The sequence below is a fragment of the Malaclemys terrapin genome, chromosome 5 (assembly GCF_027887155.1).
Source record: "Malaclemys terrapin pileata isolate rMalTer1 chromosome 5, rMalTer1.hap1, whole genome shotgun sequence".
NCBI classification, from domain to species: Eukaryota; Metazoa; Chordata; order Testudines; family Emydidae; genus Malaclemys; species Malaclemys terrapin.
The window spans coordinates 40,042,800-40,061,700 of record NC_071509.1 but is presented as its reverse complement, the minus strand read 5'-3'; positions in this window follow the sequence as shown (position 1 = coordinate 40,061,700).

The following is an 18,901-nucleotide window of genomic DNA, read 5'->3' as shown; positions in this document are numbered from 1 at the left end:
CCTTCCATTATCTCTGTTAGAGATATTAAGATAGAATCTTAGTATTTAATTGTCATACATTTTCATTTCCTTCCAAATATTTCACTTTGACATTCAGAATGTCAAATTCTCCTCAATAAGGCTCTGTTCCTGCTTTCATTGAAGTCAACAGCAAAAATATCATAACTTCAATGGGAGCAGCAGCAAGACTTAAATGTGCCCACTTTTGCACTCAAAGTAAATTGTAGTGCTCTTGAGAGGTGCCAGATTGACACAAATGGGCTTCTAGTCTCAGAACAGAATACAGCACTGGGCATCACTGGCAGTGCTATGCCCTTGGTGCCAACATGAAACAAGATTACACAGCTTTAACAGCCACCATATCTGACAGTGTCAGGTTCCTTTTAGTAGATATTTGTAGCACCACCAGGGACTCTTCTGTTTTCACTATCTTTTATGTAGCTAGTCTCACTTTCCTTTATATTTCTCAGTTTATTCTGTCCAGGGAGAGTTTGTACCCATGATATGTCAACCCAAAACGATTACTAGATAGAATAGAATGTTATAAAAATCCAATTTCAGGTTTTTTTATCTTTACAACTTGGTCTTCCAGTTGCACAGCTTTTACAAGAAAGGAGAGGAAGTCTTTTGCTTTTAGTTCAGTTTTGCTTTTTTTTAAACAAAAGTTGTAAGCACTATTTTGCTATAGATTCTCTTGCTATTTTGTTCAGCAGCAACATTGAAGTGATAAAGATGCCTTTTTAAAGGATAAAGTGTTAGTCCATGGAGTTGTCAAAGAGTTTGTATTTTTTAAGATTGTATTGACAGTTAAGCAGAAAAACCTCATTGTTTAAGCTTTCTTTAAAGGCATAACACTGGACATAATGAGCAAAATTCAGTATTTATTAAGATAAGTTATTAGCACTTTGATAAGGAGAACTTCAGCCAACCACAGCCAGAAAAATAAGTTATCTACTGACAAATAACTTATTGAGAATGACTCTAATTACATCATTCTTCTCTAAATAAGTTGTTCCCTTTGTCTTCTTCTTCCTTGATCTGATAGTTATCTTATTTTCTTTAAAATGTTAATTTGGAATGTATAGGGATATTTGAAGGTAATTAGAAAGGTAAAATATACATAGAATAGACTTAATACAGTGTAGAGTTTTAAAGAGTAAAAAAATCAGAACTTTTTCCTCTTCCCGCTTAGTTATGCTGTCTTCATTTAGATGGGTAAACAACTATCCACTATAAGATTTATTACACCTTGCTCTGAAGAATCTGGTACTGATTATTGTCAAAGATTGGATACTGGAGTAGCTGGACCTGATATTGTATGGCAATTCCTGTGTTGCTATGTTCCTAAATATTGTTGTGACAGAACACTTGATAAACCATGAAGATTCAGATATTAATGTGTAGTGGGGCAAATCCTGTCCCTGCCTGTAGAGGAGCGGACTCACCCCTGCAGCGCCTCCTGCTGGTGACTTCCAGGAATTAGCTCTTCCAGCATCCCTCTGCAGGCCAGTGATCCACCTGTCCTCTGGCCCCGTGTCCCTCCCAGGACCCCGGTGCCCCTTTCTCTGGGTGCTGCCCCCTGGCAGGAACCCCTCAGTCTTAGGATCTCCCCTCCCCAGGGAACCCCCACCCACTATCCCCACCTCACCTTACTATAAGGCTACTCTCAATCATCATCTAGCCCTACACCCTGGGGCAGACTGCAGTATCAGCTTACTCATCACTGGCAAGGTTGGGTTTGGACCTGATGCCTTTGCCTACCCCTAGGCTGCCCTCTGCAACCCCTAGTACCTATTAGCCCAATGCTAGGCCGCAGCCTGGGGCTTTCCAGGCTAGAGCTCCATGGGTCCTCTACCTTTCCCCAGCCCTGCTTCTCTCAGGTGCTCTAGCTCTAGCTAGAGAGAGACTCTGAGTTCCTGGCTCCCAGCCTTTATATACAGGCCAGCTGTGGCCTGATTGGGGTGTGGCCCAGTTGCAGCCGCTTCCCCAATCAGCCCAGCTTTTAGAGCTGCAGCCCTCTGCAGGGCTGGATTCAAGCCCTCTTTCAAGCAGGAGCGGGTGTCCTCTTCCAGGTGCCCTCCAGGGCAGGAGTGGGTGTCCACCCTGCCGTATTGGCAAACACCCAGATGTCATGGGGGCTCAAAGGCTTCCCCTTGTGGCTCCTCATAGCCCAACAGGTGCATTTCTCTTAGTATCCCCTCAAGTCCTTTCAGGCAATTACCCAGACCAGATTAGTTCAAACCTATATTACCCTTTCTGGGGTCTGGTTTATACACTGATTCTACAAGGGGTAGCTCACTTATTTAGCCACTCAAGTTCACACCCATTCTTGGACCACCTAAAAGTCATGGTCCCAGAGATGTGCTGTACTTCAGATACTCCCTTTGTCTCTCAAGACAGGAGACTCCAGCTCTCCTCTCTGGAGGTGGAGTCATAATTTAGGCCAGTTGTAGAGCCTCAGGCAGCTTCTCCTCCAGCAGGCCCTTTTCTGCAGTCAGTCCTTTCACCATCAGGCTAGGAGGGTTTAGCAGGCCAGCCTCCTTCTGCTACTGTCCGTCTTGCTCTGAGGGAAAATGCAATATATGATGGTCCCCTTCCTCAAGCTCATCCCCAATTAGTAGAATGAGATAGGATCTGCCTCTCTCACTCTGCAAGGGTCCTGGCCCCTTAAAGAAACAGTGAGGAGAGTTCCTCCCAAAACATGTATCCTTGGACTTGTTCCTTTCTATTCCTATCTCTTATGTCCTTCTATGTATCAGAAGATTCAAAAATCCTGAAGGGCCATGCATATGCTAGGAATGGACTGACTGCTTAACATCATTCCTCTGGAGTGGCAGACAACCTTATCACACCAGGAATGAGCCTGCCTGCAATGGAATAGAGAACAGCATTTGAATAGTTCACATAAGGGGTGTGTACCCCCAACATGTTCTGGAGCTCTGTTCCATAGGAACTCCTCCCAAGTACTTGCACAGTGGGATCTGGGAGTGGTGCAAAGTCCAGGTAAGTGAGTTTGGGTAATTGATCTGCTGCTACACATGTCCACTTTTCAATTGCTCTGTCTCCTCCATTCTCTGTAAAGCGGGGGTTGCAGCAGCTGGAAGATCTACCACTCTGTCTTAGTAGTAGCTACAGAGCACCTTCACTGCTGCTCATTGGCTGTATCCCTTCCCCATCTTATGCATCAAGACAAACTCCTTAGGCTTGGCTCAGTTTAGGCAAGCAAGAGGAGAGGATTTGGCCTTTAGTTTGCTGTTGCTTGGTTTTTCATTTACTAGTATTAATTTACTAGTAAAGTAAAAGAATAATAGCTCAGTGGTTTGAGCATTGGCCTGTTAAACCCAGGGTTGTGAGTTCTATTATTAATTTAGTTAATTATTGGTATTGTAGTAGCTCCCATAGTCCCCAATGATAGATGGGGCTGGACCATGAACTGAACCCAGAATTTCTGAGCCTGAGTGATTTTTTTTTTAATCAAGTCAGTATAGTACATGGTATTAAAGACACCCAAAACTCAGAAACACAGTATGTTTATGGTTCAGATCTGAGTATAAAGAGCAGATGGAACCCTCAACTTCAGGTGTTAATACAAACAGTTTTCAAAGCTTCCTTAGCTCTACAGATGAATTCCCAGATGTTCCAAATTTGTAGACAAAGGTCAAGATGAGGTTTCTTTTATACATCCCACATCACAGTATCATTCTAAGTATTCCAGATTCATTCCATTCCTGATACTATTTTGTAGAGGTATCTTGCATCAACACTTGATCTGAATGACCTTTCTGAACATTCTTAGTTTTAGTTTTGAATTATATTTTTTGTCCAGAACTTTGAGCAAACAAATCTTATGTGCCAGAATGGGAAATCAAATCCAGACATGGCTCTTGGGAAAAGCCAAATAGTGTTTCAAGCTGAACATAGTATCATGTTTGAATAACATAAAACTGACTATCATATAAATTATAGTAAATCTGAATTGCTTATACAATATAGATGATTTTGTCAGCTAGGAAAGAGAGATACACTGTTTACATATAGACTTTGCATTCGTTTTTAAATATTCAATTTTCACTGTTACCAACACTTGCAAGGAAATTTTAAACGTAATTTTAATTGAAGTTAAATTTTAAATTATCATCCTCTCATCTTCAATGGACCAGATACTCAGCCAGTGCAAATAGCATAGTTCTATTGACTTCAGCACCCATCTGCTGAGGATCTGGTCCTATATATTTAAATGTCAGAATGCTGTTAATTTCCCAACAAAGGATGAAAAGACATTCACTGTCCCTTTGGGAGCCCTTTTTATGCCTATGTATATTCACTCGACCCTTATCACAGTTCCAACAGAAACTCCATGTTCCTAAAGTAAAAGGCAGATACAATTGTTTTCATTCCAAACTAAGCAAAATGTGAAATGTGGTGTTAGCTAATCAACTCCTCAAGTCTTTTTAATTGTAACATATTTAGAGTGTTGAGTCACAATTAATTGGGACCTTTAAATGAATGGGAATTAGCAGATTATCTCAAGAGGCAGGACTCATTCAAAATGCTAGCCAATGCATTGAGGGCCAAAACATGTCCTTCAGGAGGACAAAAGTTGGGAGGAAAACTCTGCAACCTTGAGGCTATAGAGTTTCCTCTAAAATATCACATAAGTAGGGTATAGTTTTGTCCCACACAGAAGAGACAGAGGGTATGAGCCTCCTTTCATGGACTACAGCCCACTTCTTCGGATGCTGTAGTTCACGAAAGCTTATGCTCTAATAAATTTGTTAGTCTCTAAGGTGCCACAAGTACTCATGTTTTTTTTGCAGATACAGACTAACACGGCTGCTACTCTGAAATCAGTTTTTCACTAGAAGCACTAGCATAAGGCCTGATTCCAGGTAACTGATGTCTGTTGCCTAACCCTGCTTAGAGGGCCCGCATATAGGACATTCTACAGATTCTGGTGGGTGAGGACTGAGGAAATAATGACCCTTAAACTCAGTCTCCCACCTACAGCATTTCTCTGACCTGTTTTGCATGGTTCTCTGGCCCTCTATGCAAAAAGTGCAAGCAGGAATACTTTCCTCTTATCAATAATCTTCCCATAATGGTGAACTTTAAAAGCTCTGTAGTAGTGATGATTACTAAGAGAATAATAAAATTCTAAACAAGAGATGAAAAAGATAGGTGTGGCATGCTTAGAAGCAGACGAGAGATGAAAAAACAGTCGGGTTTTCCCTCCCAGATATTGTATTACTGCAGCTCTCCAGGGGGATGTTATGAAGCCACATTAATCCTAAAAATGAGGAAATTTTTTTGGAATAAATGATTATTTAATCTAAATTAAAGCTGAATCACTACTACTTTTTGTTTTGGTTTTGAACTCTGCGTTTGCTAATTACAGAGATTCCGTTTTTATTGAGATGACTAGTTTGGAATGACATGTGGATAATCTAGGACTAGAATGGGTGAAGGGAGGGGTCAGACAACAAAATGTACTATTGGAAGTGCAGAAAGTTTCTCACTGTTGGCAACATTCCTCAAAAAAGAGATCACCTTTTCCTAGTTTTACAAAATTTTTTGTAGGTTCCCTTTTATTTTATTTTGACAAGTTTCTGTGAAACTAAAACAGTGTCAATGACTAGAAAGGAAACTATCACTTTACTGAGGAAAAAAAGAATTAACATTAAAAATATGTTTTCACGAGTACTAAGGAATAGAGATAATACAGCAGAAAATATTTAAGAATGTTCTTGCAAATAAAAACAGTGGATTCACCTTGATGATCATGGTCTGTTGTAATTACTTACACATGAATAATCACATAAGAAAGCATATTCATGTAAAATAATGACCAAGTAAATTGTTTGAGACAGAATTTACATCAGATATTTTCCTCCTATGGCCATGTTGAAAATACACAATAGACATTTCAAACAATCACAAATGTTCATAGATAATCTCCACAATGAGAAAGGTATTCCTCATGTGTGCAAAGCTTAGGCCGTCTGATCAAAAAACAAGAACATTGCCGTGGGAAAGACCTCATAGCTGAAGGGGCTATGGTTGTTTTCAGCAATGTTTGCAGCCTCAGTGTAGCCCCACTGTAACTTAGAGAGAGAGAGAGAGACTCAGGGACTTGCAGCCTCCTTGCATGCTTTATGAGTCTTAGTGCTGGCAGTACTCTGCAGACGGGGTGTGTGTGCCACAACCCCCTCTTCAACATGCACCTTCTAGCCTGCAGTCCCACCCTTGGCATCCCACTCCAATACAAGGGCTTGTGGGGGGCCTTCAAAGGACAGCCACTTGCTATCTTCCAGTACACCTGCATGAGGGAAATCTTCCCTTTTCTGGATTTGGGGGGCCCTTTATTTTTTTTTTATTTTTATTATTATTATTTTATTAATGGAGATATATGTTGGGAAAATAACACAGCGGGGCACAGACTATCCAACAAATTCTTGGACTGCATTGGAGACAACTTTTTATTTCAGAAGGTTGAAAAAGCTACTAGGGTGAAGCTGTTCTAGACTTGATTTTAACAAATAGGGAGGAACTCGTTGAGAATGTGAAAGTAGAAGGCAGCCTGGGTGAAAGTGATCATGAAATCATAGAGTTTGCAATTCTAAGGAAGGGTAGAAGGGAGAACAGCAAAATAGAGACAATGGATTTCAGGAAGGCAGATTTTGGGAAGCTCAGAGAGCTGATAGGTAAGGTCCCAAGGGAATCAAGACTGAGAGGAAAAACAACTGAGGAGAGTTGGCAGTTTTTCAAAGGGACACTATTAAGGGCCCAAAAGCAAGCTATTCCGCTGGTTAGGAAAGATAGAAAATGTGGCAAAAGACCACCTTGGCTTAACCACGAGATCTTGCACGATCTAAAAAATAAAAAGGAGTCATATAAAAAATGGAAACTAGGACAGATTACAAAGGATGAATATAGGCAAACAACACAGGAATGCAGGGGCAAGATTAGAAAGGCAAAGGCACAAAATGAGCTCAAACTAGCTACGGGAATAAAAGGAAACAAGAAGACTTTTTATCAATACATTAGAAGCAAGAGGAAGACCAAAGACAGGGTAGGCCCACTGCTTAGTGAAGAGGGAGAAACAGTAACAGGAAACTTGGAAATGGCAGAGATGCTTAATGACTTCTTTGTTTCGGTCTTCACCGAGAAGTCTGAAGGAATGCCTAACATAGTGAATGCTAATGGGAAGGGGGTAGGTTTAGCGGATAAAATAAAAAAAGAACAAGTTAAAAATCACTTAGAAAAGTTAGATGCCTGCAAGTCACCCGGGCCTGATGAAATGCATCCTAGAATACTCAAGGAGCTAATAGAGGAGGTATCTGAGCCTCTAGCTATTATCTTTGGAAAGTCATGGGAGACGGGAGAGATTCCAGAAGACTGGAAAAGGGCAAATATAGTGCCCATCTATAAAAAGGGAAATAAAAACAACCCAGGAAACTACAGACCAGTTAGTTTAACTTCTGTGCCAGGGAAGATAATGGAGCAAGTAATTAAGGAAATCATCTGCAAACACTTGGAAGGTGGTAAGGTGATAGGGAACAGCCAGCATGGATTTGTGAAGAACAAATCATGTCAAACCAATCTGATAGCTTTCTTTGATAGGATAACGAGCCTTGTGGATAAGGGTGAAGCGGTGGATGTGGTATACCTAGACTTTAGTAAGGCATTTAATACGGTCTCGCATGATATTCTTACCGATAAACTAGGCAAATACAATTTAGATGGGGCTACTATAAGGTGGGTGCATAACTGGCTGGATAACCGTACTCAGAGAGTTGTTATTAATGGTTCCCAATCCTGCTGGAAAGGCGTAACGAGTGGGGTACCGCAGGGGTCTGTTTTGGGACCGGCTCTGTTCAATATCTTCATCAACGACTTAGATATTGGCATAGAAAGTACGCTTATTAAGTTTGCGGATGATACCAAACTGGGAGGGGTTGCAACTACTTTGGAGGACAGGGTCATAATTCAAAATGATCTGGACAAATTGGAGAAATGGTCTGAGTTAAACAGGATGAAGTTTAACAAAGACAAATGCAAAGTGCTCCACTTAGGAAGGAAAAATCAATTTCACACATACAGAATGGGAAAAGACTGTCTAGGAAGGAGTACGGCAGAAAGGGATCTAGGGGTTATAGTGGACCACAAGCTAAATATGAGTCAACAGTGTGATGCTGTTGCAAAAAAAGCAAACATGATTCTGGGATGTATTAACAGGTGTGTTGTGAGCAAGACACGAGAAGTCATTCTTCCACTCTACTCTGCTCTGGTTAGGCCTCAGCTGGAGTATTGTGTCCAGTTCTGGGCACCGCATTTTAAAAAAGATGTGGAGAAATTGGAAAGGGTCCAAAGAAGAGCAACAAGAATGATTAAAGGTCTTGAGAACATGACCTATGAAGGAAGGCTGAAAGAATTGGGTTTGTTTAGTTTGGAAAAGAGAAGACTGAGAGGGGACATGATAGCAGTTTTCAGGTATCTAAAAGGGTGTCATAAGGAGGAGGGAGAGAACTTGTTCACCTTAGCCTCTAAGGATAGAACCAGAAACAATGGGTTTAAACTGCAGCAAGGGAGGTCTAGGTTGGACATTAGGAAAAAGTTCCTAACTGTCAGGGTGGTTAAACACTGGAACAAATTGCCTAGGGAGGTTGTGGAATCTCCGTCTCTGGAGATATTTAAGAGTAGGTTAGATAAATGTCTATCAGGGATGGTCTAGACAGTATTCGGTCCTGCCATGCGGGCAGGGGACTGGACTCGATGACCTCTCGAGGTCCCTTCCAGTCCTATAATCTATGAATCTATGAATCCTATCTCCTAGAGCTGGAAGGGACATTGAAAGGTCATCGAGTCCAGCCCCCTGCCTTCACTAACAGGACCAAGTACTGATTTTGCCCCAGATCCTTAAGTGCCCCCAAGGATTGAACTCACAACCCTGGGTTTAGCAGGCCAATGCTCAAACCACTGAGCTCTCCCCCCCTCACTGTCCTGTCCTGTCCCGTCCCGTCCCTTCCCTTCCACTTGTCCACAGTGGGGTGGAGATCTGTCCTCATGTGACCTCATGTGACCTAACTGTGAATAAGGAATATTGCACAGCAAATACTCACAGCAGGCAGTCCATGAATATACACATGATACACAGATACATTTGCACAAAATTTAACAATTGCAATTGAAAACAGAGGGCAAATATGTGAAAAAACAGCACCTGTTTCTGGAGAATTCACAAATAGAAGAAGAGTTTAAATTTGAAAGTAGAATTATCCATAGCAACTAATTCAACCATTTCTATTCAGGAAGAAAACACTGGCAATTTTTGCACCACTCTGTTGTGAGGGCACTTGCTTAATGCTGACAATGAGCTGTACCATTTAATTGATTTGAGTTTAAAATGCTTTTGCTATCTCTTCTAATCTATCCTAAACTATTGAGGGCCTGATTATCATTTACAGATGCCCCTTTCCACCACTAAAGTGGTGTGAAAGGGCTGCACTGTAGATGAGAATCAGGTTCTGTGTTCACTCTGGATGGAAATTTCATTTTAAAGAGTAGTTTATTCAAAGTGTCTTATAATAATCAATACTGGGAAATATATTACCTTTTTTTTTTTTTTTTTTTGTCAATGTCTGCTTTTAGTCCTTTGTCCTTAATTTTTTTTTTGTCCTTGATATCTGTGTCAGAAAGTTGAGAGGATGGAGACAGTGATTAATATAAGCTGGGCTCTAATTCCTTCTGGACAGTACAGCCTGTGTCTGGTTATATTAACTATTCTCAGAAACATACAGTTAATTATTTCCTTTACATGTTAAGTTCAAGGTCACTCATAGGTTAAACAGCTTCTGCTTGTTCTATGAATATAATTTATTTGGAATTGCTCCATGCCTTCAAAGCATCATGTCTGTATTCTGTCTCCTTGCATAAAGCATTCTGTGATATTTTTCATGAAGGATGCAGTGTAAAAATGAATTGTCCTGTGGGCCCAAGATGGTTCTACGGTGCTTTTTTAAATCACCTTGCATATAATATTATCAAAAGAAGAAACAATTAGGATTTTGTAGCACAGAATAATGGTGGATAAATGATATAAAGGGATTAGAGATTTTTAGTCTTTATTTTAGCAAATTTCAGGCTCATAAAAGATACATACCCAATTTGTTACAAAATTATGTTATTGATTTCATTTTAAATGAATTGAAATCATTATGTCTTGTTGACCCGAATTTATGGTCTAGTTTATTATGGCTCGCCACTGATCTGGTCAGAAGGTATTTTAGGTTCTTGTCCCAATTCAGACTACAGGGATAGAGAACACAGAGAATTCAATATCGTGAGAGGACTCTCAGGGTGTATGGCAAGGACACATACTGAGGACAATAGCAACCTGTTAAGATCTTTATTAAAACGAATGAAAGAAGAATAAATGTTACAAAACACAAAGTCACAAAGAAGTAATACAATTCTATGACCCCTGGTGGTAACATTTCTATTCTAAAAGACTACTTAAGATCGCATATTCACACTTTTTCCTGAAGACCTGGTAGTAGGAGACAGAGGACTAGCCTCAACTCTGGCATGTCCAGGCTTCCCAAGTTGCTAGGGATTAGGTTCGAGTGTTGAGTAGCTAGGCTGTGTTGCAAAGCTGAGCTAATAGCTTGATAGAAGATAGGAAAAAGCAAACCTCCTACATGTTTGTTTGCCCTCTTAAGGGTCCCAGTATTACCCACTGCTAGACACTAGGCCCAACTACCATGCTCAGATCTTATTTCCTCATCCACATAAATCTTCAGGTGCACTTACTCTATAGGTTAACATATTATGTCATAATATTATGACATATATTCAAACATATTATCTCATTCCCGAAACCATTACCCTTGGCCTAACTCATGACTTCCATGTCCTCTGGTGTAACCTGCGATTACTGCTCTGCTCCAGACCTAAGGTAAACAGATTCAGTTCTTTGTTCGGCTCCCCAGTCAGTTCCCCAAAATAAAGAGGATTGACCAGTAGGCCATTTATCTATGCCAAAGGTTGCAAACACTCATACTAACTTACTCTAGCTAATCATACAGGATACACGCCTGTAGGTTACTTGCATTACAGCCAACTATTATGAATAAATCTTATGAATACCATAAACTGGAATTCAACATAAACAAAACCCAAGAAAATACTATGATTCACTAATAATAAAATATGATAAAATAATATGAATCCAATAAAAAAAAATATTGCGCAATATAGCAACCTAGCAAACTGGCGTTATAGGCTACAGTCTAGGGCCCTACTAAATTCACAGCCATGAAAAATGCATCACGGACCTTGAAATCTGATCTCCCTTCGTGAAATCTCATCTTTTGTGTGCTTTTACCCTATACTATACAGATTTCACAGGGGAGACCAGCGTTTCTCAAATTGGGGGTCCTGATCCGACAGGGAGATCCCCACAACTCCTTTTTCGGTCAGGACCCCTAAAATTACAACACTGTGAAATTTCAGATTTAAATAGCTGAAATAATGAAATTTACAATTTTTAAAATCTTATGACCATGACATTGACCAAAATGGACCGTGAATTTGGTAGGGCCCTAATTCTGTCATTTGATTGATCTCAAAACTTGCCTCACTGGTAGAAGCAACTAAGGAAATATTGTTTGAGCAGCCCTAGAAGGCCCTCATATGGGAGTCCTGAGTGGTAACCATCATCTTGGTTGATACCAGAAATGTCCTAAGCTAAACAGATGAATCACTACAGCCTAAGCTAAAAAGCCAACCTCTCAAGCTGAGAGCTGCATCTTCTCTGGATGGACCACAGAGAAGAACACCTAGAATACATTGACTAGTGGATTACAAGAATTGAGACAAAACTCCCACAGATATCAGTGATCTGACCTCAAAATATTAAGCAATAAATATTTGAGATAGTAAAAGTCTTCCTAGGAGAGGATCCATATGGAATATTTTAATTTGCCAGGGTTGCACTTTGATGCAACTCTTCAGATCCTTATAAATCAGAGTTAAATATAAGTATTATTTCCCTGGAAGGAAGGACTAGTTTACAACAGTATCCAGTGGGAAAGATGAACTCCCTCTGCACAGTTCTGCTTCTACATTTATATTTAAGCACCTAAGCAGAAATGTCCACATTTTCAAAGATGCTGAACTCTTGCAACTTACTTTGACTTCAGTGGAGCTGGAGATGCTCAGCAACTTTGAAAAATAGGGCACCACAATTTAGGGAGATAACCCAGCTTTAGGCCCAGGGTTTGAAAAAGTTGGCCTGAGCCTAATTACAGGCTGTCGTTTAAAAAATGGGGGGGAAAAATCCTGACCTTAAAGTTCTCAGTGAAAATCTATCACAAACGAGAAGTAATGGTATTAGACTGAGATTTACTAGTTTCCAACTTGAAGTTTGCATACTTTTTTTTTACAGAAATAAAAATAAAGTTATCCTTCAAGGAAGGCCAGTTCATGCACATCCACAGAAATTTCCAATTAAGGAGAAGCAAGCATTGTAAGTATGAAAGTTTGATTCACATTGACATGCCTAATCTTCCCCCTCCCCTCCCCCCCAATTTGGGAAAAATAGATTGTGTAGAGCAATAAAAATCCAATGGAAACATAGCAGCAAAGAGAATGAAGAATTAAGAGAAATTGGGGGTGGGGGGGGGAGCAGAGAATGGGAAAGAAGATAAACAAAAAGTAAATAAAGCACTGCATAGGAAGCACCTACTTTTGCCAGCCTAGATTTTGGGGGCAAAGGGACCCATTCTATCACTAGTACACAACAGGCTTCCCTTGAGCTGAAAAACAATTAAGGCTCACTCACTATTCCAAAAATATAAGTTTACATTATCATTCTCAAACCTGATTTACGGTAAGTTTTATAAACCTTCTGAAACTCCAAAAATATTTCAAGAATTTGACAAAACCTCCATTTCCATGAGGTTCAGTTTGTGAAATACTTTTACCCTTAGGGCAATACCTCTGCGAGAGCTATTTAGCAAACACTGTAGACTCCACAGTTTTCTTCCTATTTGTGTATTTTCAGCACTTTTACATCAGCTCTCTCTCTTCCTCTTTGCTGCTTCTCATTTCTTTCATTAGAGATACTTAGTCTTTCACTTAATGCAGATGTATTCATTAAAAATGTCCAGTCTGCTCTCTTCTAATTGCTATTAGTGCTCAATCATTCCAGCATTATTTCTCAAATTGCATGGGCGTATGCTGACATCTGAAAAAGTGTCTCATTGAATACTGCTCATTAAGACACATATAATAATGATAACTTGCTTTTCAATATTTCTTTACATCTGAGGATTTCTAGTCACTTTATACACATTAATGTAGCATTACAACATCCCATCCGATGCAAGTACTACCTGTATTTTATAGATGGGAAAACTGAGTCCCAGATAAGTTGACTGGCCACCAAGGAAGTGATTAGAATCCATTTCTCATGGCTAAGATTCTTGAGCTTTAACCATAAGACTTTTGTTTCTGACTTGCAAAGCAACATTTGCAATTAAGTAAGAGCTGTTAATAAGATCTGAATATTGCGTTTGTTTGATTAATGAAGTACTGTGTGGTGATATTTTACTGTTCACAATTATTCACATCACAAACTTTTTCAAAAAATTCAATTCAAACCCTCATTTATTGATCTCAGTTATCTATTAGTCTCCAAAAGCTTTGCCAATAAATTCTCAGAAAGAAAATGGAAATATTAAAATATATTAAAAAAAAAAAAAAAAAGCTTTAGAAGAGACAGACCTTAGAATTAATCTCCTGCCTCCTGTGTGGCATGTTCAGAATCAGAACTTTAAAATGGAAAGCATGGCACAATCTTGAGTTGGACTACTGCTGTTTAATGTCTGTGTGTTTGCACTGGTTCTGTTAGGGCTCAGAAGTTGGAATTTTGGAGCAAAACTTGAGTCAGAGATTCTCTCTCACTAAAAGCTCAGACAAAAATAGACATGCTAATGAATTTAAGCAATTGGAAGAGGGCGGGACCCCAGTGCTTACTCTCCCTCTAGAAATCCTCCTTGTCCATAGTCAACTCCCTTTCTATCTAAGGAGTGACTGCAGAGCACCTCCCTATAACATAGGTACTGAGTCCATGGGTGCTTTGTACTTCATGCTTCGAGCAGCCAGGTCCCACACCCACAGTGCCTCCTCCCTGCCAGTGGCCCCACCAATCAGTGCCTCCCCCTCCTTCCCAGCTGTTCCGTGATGTGCACGAGGGGCTGAGGGGACGTGGAGGAGCCAGAGTGGGGCACACTTGGAGGAGGGGGTGAAACAGGCTGGGAAGATGCCGGGCAGGGGTGGAGCGGGGTGTGGGGCGTAGATAGGCAGTGCAGACTGCGAGAAGAGGCAGGGCAGGGTAAGGGCTTGGGGGATGGGATGGAGTGGGGATGGGGCCTGGGGCAAAGCCAGGGGATCGAGCACCCTCCCGCACATTAGAAAGTCGGCGCCTTTGCCCTATAGCCCTCCTGCTCTCAACTTACTGGCTTTATACAAGCCACAGCCTCTCCAGCTGGACTTCATCTTCAGTTACTTTATCAGTCCTAGTCTCTCCTCTTACTGTACCCCCATAAGGCCAGGTTAATTTGTCCATTGTAACCTGTTCTGGCCTGAGGAGTAATAAATGACAAGAGCAAAGAGGTGTACGTGGAAGACAAGGTTCCTTGTTCATTGACCTGTCTCCCACTCTATACCAGTGCAAAAATCAGTGACAATTTGACACATAGTGTACTATTCTAATTTTATATTGTAAATTAATTTCATTTGTGTTCAGTAAAACTACCATGGTTTGGAGGGAAGCATTATGGGAAGTAGTAAACTCAGATGGAATAACTGCAATTTTAGAAGTTAAATATGAAGATTCCTGCAGTCCTGCATGAATTTGTGGAAAAATAAGCAACTATTTGAAGTCAAAGTTTGAAGTGAGGCGAGAGGACATGGAATCACTGTCACTTTTAATCATGTTCTTAAATTTGGTGTTAAGAATAGTATATGAGTTGGAGGGTGTGACATTTACTGATCTGGAGTTAAGCTCTCTAGTTTATGCAGATGTTATCATGTAGAAAACCTGGACTTACAGTAAATGCCAAGAAGATGAAGTTGTTGCATCTTGGAAAAGGAATAATAGATAAAGTGTTGAAATGCAGCAATGGTGAAGTTGTAGAAGAAGTAAAATTTTATGTGTACCTAGGAAGCTAGATCAGTGCCCATGGTTCAGTCAAAGATGAGGTTAAAAGGATATGTGCTTTAGCTACAAGAGCTGCACAGAAGTTGATGAAATTAGAAGAACATAAGAATGGCCACACTGGATCTGACCAATGGCTCATCTAGCCCAGTATCCTGTCTTCCGACAGTGGCCAATGCCAAGTGTCCCCCAAGAGGGATTGAACAGAACAGGTAATCATCAAGTGATCCATTCCCTGTTGTCCAATCCCAGCTTCTGGCAAACAGAAGGTAGGAACACCATCCCTGCCCATGATGGCTAATAGCCATTGATGGACCTATCCTCCATGAAATTATCTAGTTATTTTTTGAACCATGTTATAGTCTTGGCCTTCACAACATCCTCTGGCAAAGAATTTTACAGGTTGACTGTGCATTGGGTGAAAAAATACTTCCTTTTGGCTGTTTTAAACCTGCTGCCTATTAATTTCATTTGATGACCCCTTGTTCTTGTGTTATGAGAAGTAAATAACACTTCCTTATTTACTCTCTCCACACCAGTCATGATTTTATAGATCTCAATCAGATCCCCCCTTGGTCGTCTCTTTTCCAAGCTGAAAAGTCCAATCTTATGAATCTCTCCTCATATGGAAGCCATTTCATACTCCTAATAATGTTTGTTTCCCTTTTCTGAAACTTTTACAATTCCAATATATGTTTTTTGAGATGGGGTGACCACATCTGCATGCAATATTCAAGATGTGGGTGTACCATAGATTTATATAGAGGCAATATGATATTTTCTGTCTTATTATCTATCTCTTTCTTAATGATTTCCAGCATTCCTTTTGCTTTTTTGACTACCGCTGCACATTAAGTGGATGTTTTCAGAGAAAAGAAACAGAGGGTCCTGTGGCACCTTTAAGACTAACAGAAGTATTGGAGCATAAGCTTTTGTGGGTGAATGCCCACTTCATCAGATGCAAGTAATGGAAATTTCCAGAGGCAGGTATAAATCATATGGAGATAACGAGGTTAGTTCAATCAGGGAGGGTGAGGTGCTCTGCTAGCAGTTGAGGTGTGAACACCAAGGGAGGAGAAACTGCTTCTGTAGTTGGATAGCCATTCACAGTCTTTGTTTAATCCTGATCTGATGGTGTCAAATTTGCAAATGAACTGGAGCTCAGCAGTTTCTCTTTGGTGTCTGGTCCTGAAGTTTTTTTGCTGTAAGATGGCTACCTTTATATCTGCTATTGTGTGGCCAGGGTGGTTGAAGTGTTCTCCTACAGGTTTTTGTATATTGCCATTCTTGATATCTGACTTGTGTCCATTTATCCTCTTGCATAGTGACTGTCCAGTTTGGCCAATGTACATAGCAGAGGGGCATTGCTGGCACATAATGGCATATATAACATTGGTTGACGTGCAGGTGAATGAGCCGGTGATGTTGTAGCTGATCTGGTTAGCTCCTGTGATGGTGTTGCTGGTGTAGATATGTGAGCAGAGTTGGCATCGAGGTTTGTTGCATGGGTTGGTTCCTGAGTTAGAGTTGTTATGGTGTGGTGCGTGTTGCTGGTGAGAATATGCTTAAGGTTGGCGGGTTGTCTGTGGGGACCTTGGGAGGACTGGCCTGCCTCCCAAAGTCTGTGAAAGTGAGGGATCATTGTCCAGGATGGGTTGTAGATCACTGATGATGCGTTGGAGAGGTTTAAGCTGAGGACTGTAGGTGATGGCCATTGGAGTTTTGTTGGTTTCTTTTTGGGCCTATCTTGTAGGAGGAGGCTTCTGGGTACACGTCTGGCTCTGTTGATTTGTTTCTTTATTTCCTTGTGTGGGTATCGTAGTTTTGAGAATGCTTGGTGAATATCTTGTAGGTGTTGGTCTCTGAGGGGTTGGAGCAGATGCGGTTGTACCTCAGCATTTGGCTGTAGACGATGGATCGTGTGGTGTGTCCGGGGTGGAAGCTGGAGGCATGAAGGTAGGCGTAGCGGTCGGTTTTCCGTTTTCAGAGAACTATCCACAAGGACTGCAAGATCTCTTTTTTGAGTGGTAACAGCTAATTTAGACCCCATCATTTTCTATTATATAGTTGGGATTATGTTTTCCAATGTGAATTACTTTGCATTTATCAACATTGAATGTCAGCTGCCATTCTGTTGTCCAGTCACCCCGTTTTGTGAGATCCTTTTGTAGCTCTTCACATTCTGCCTGGGATTTAACCATTTTGAGTAGTTTTGTATCATCTGCAAATTTTGCCACCTCACTCTTTACCCCATTTTCCAGATAATTTATGAATATGTTGAATAGGACTGGTGCCAGTAGAGACCCCTGGGGGACACCACTATTTACATCTCTCCATTCTGAAAACTGACTATTTATTCCTACTCTTAGTTCCTATCTTTTAACCAGTTACCAATCCATGAGATGACCTTCCCTCTTATCCCATGACAGCTTCCTTTGCTTAAGAGCCTTTTGTGAGGGACCGTGTCAAAGGCTTTCTGAAAATTGAAGTACACTATATCTACTGGATCCCCCTTGTCCTCATGCTTGTTGACTCCCTCCTCCCCCCCCCAAGAATTATAGTAGATTGGTGAGGCATGATTTCCCTTTACAAAAACCATGTGGATTCTTCCCCCCCAAAATATGTTCATCTATGTGTCTGATAATTTTGTTCTTTACTATAGTTTCAACAGTTTGCCTGGCTTACCGGCCTGTAATTGCCAGGATCACCTCTGGAGCCCCTTTTAAAAATTGGTGTCACATTGGCTATCTTCCAGTCATGTGGTACAGAAGTTGATTTAAATGATAGGTTACAAACCACAGTTAGTAGTTCTACAATTTCACATATGAGTTCCTTCAGAACTCTTGGGTAAATATCATCTGGTCCTGGTGACTTATTACCGAAGAAGTGGGCTGTAGTCCACGAAAGCTTATGCTCTAATACATTTGTTAGTCTCTAAGGTGCCACAAGTACTCCTGTTCTTATTACTGTTTAGTTTATCAATTTATTCCAAAACCTCCTCTAATGATACATCTGTCTGGAACAGTCTCTCAGATTTGTCACCTAAAAAGAATGGCTCAGGTTTGGGAATCTTCCTCACATCCTATGCCATTAAGAGTGATGCAAATAATTCATTTAGTTTCTCTGCAATAGCCTTATCATCCTTGATTGCTCCTTTAGCATCTCAATCTAGTGGTCCCACTGATTATTTAGCAGGCGTCATGCTTATGATGTACTTAAAAATGTTTGCTATTACTTTTTGAGTCTTTGGCTAGCTGTTCTTCATATTCTTTTTTGGCCTTCCTAATTATATTTTTGCACTGCATTTGCCAGAGTTTATGCTCCTTTCTATTTTCCTCACTATAATTTAGCTTCCACTTTTCAAAGGAATCCTTTTTGCCTTTCACTGCTTATTTTATTTTGTTGTTTAGCCACGGTGGCACTTTTTTGGTTCTCTCACTATGTTTTTTTTTTTTTTAATTTGGGGTATGCATTTAATTTGAACCTCTATTATGGTGTCTTTAAAAAGTTTCCATGCAGCTTGCAGGGATTTCACTTTTGGTACTGTACCTTTTAATTTCTGTTGAACTAACTTCCTCATTTTTTGTGTAGTCCTTTCTGAAATTAAATAGTACAGTGTTGGGGCTGCTGTGGTGTTTTTCCTGCCCCAGGGATGTTATATTTCATTATATTATGGTCACT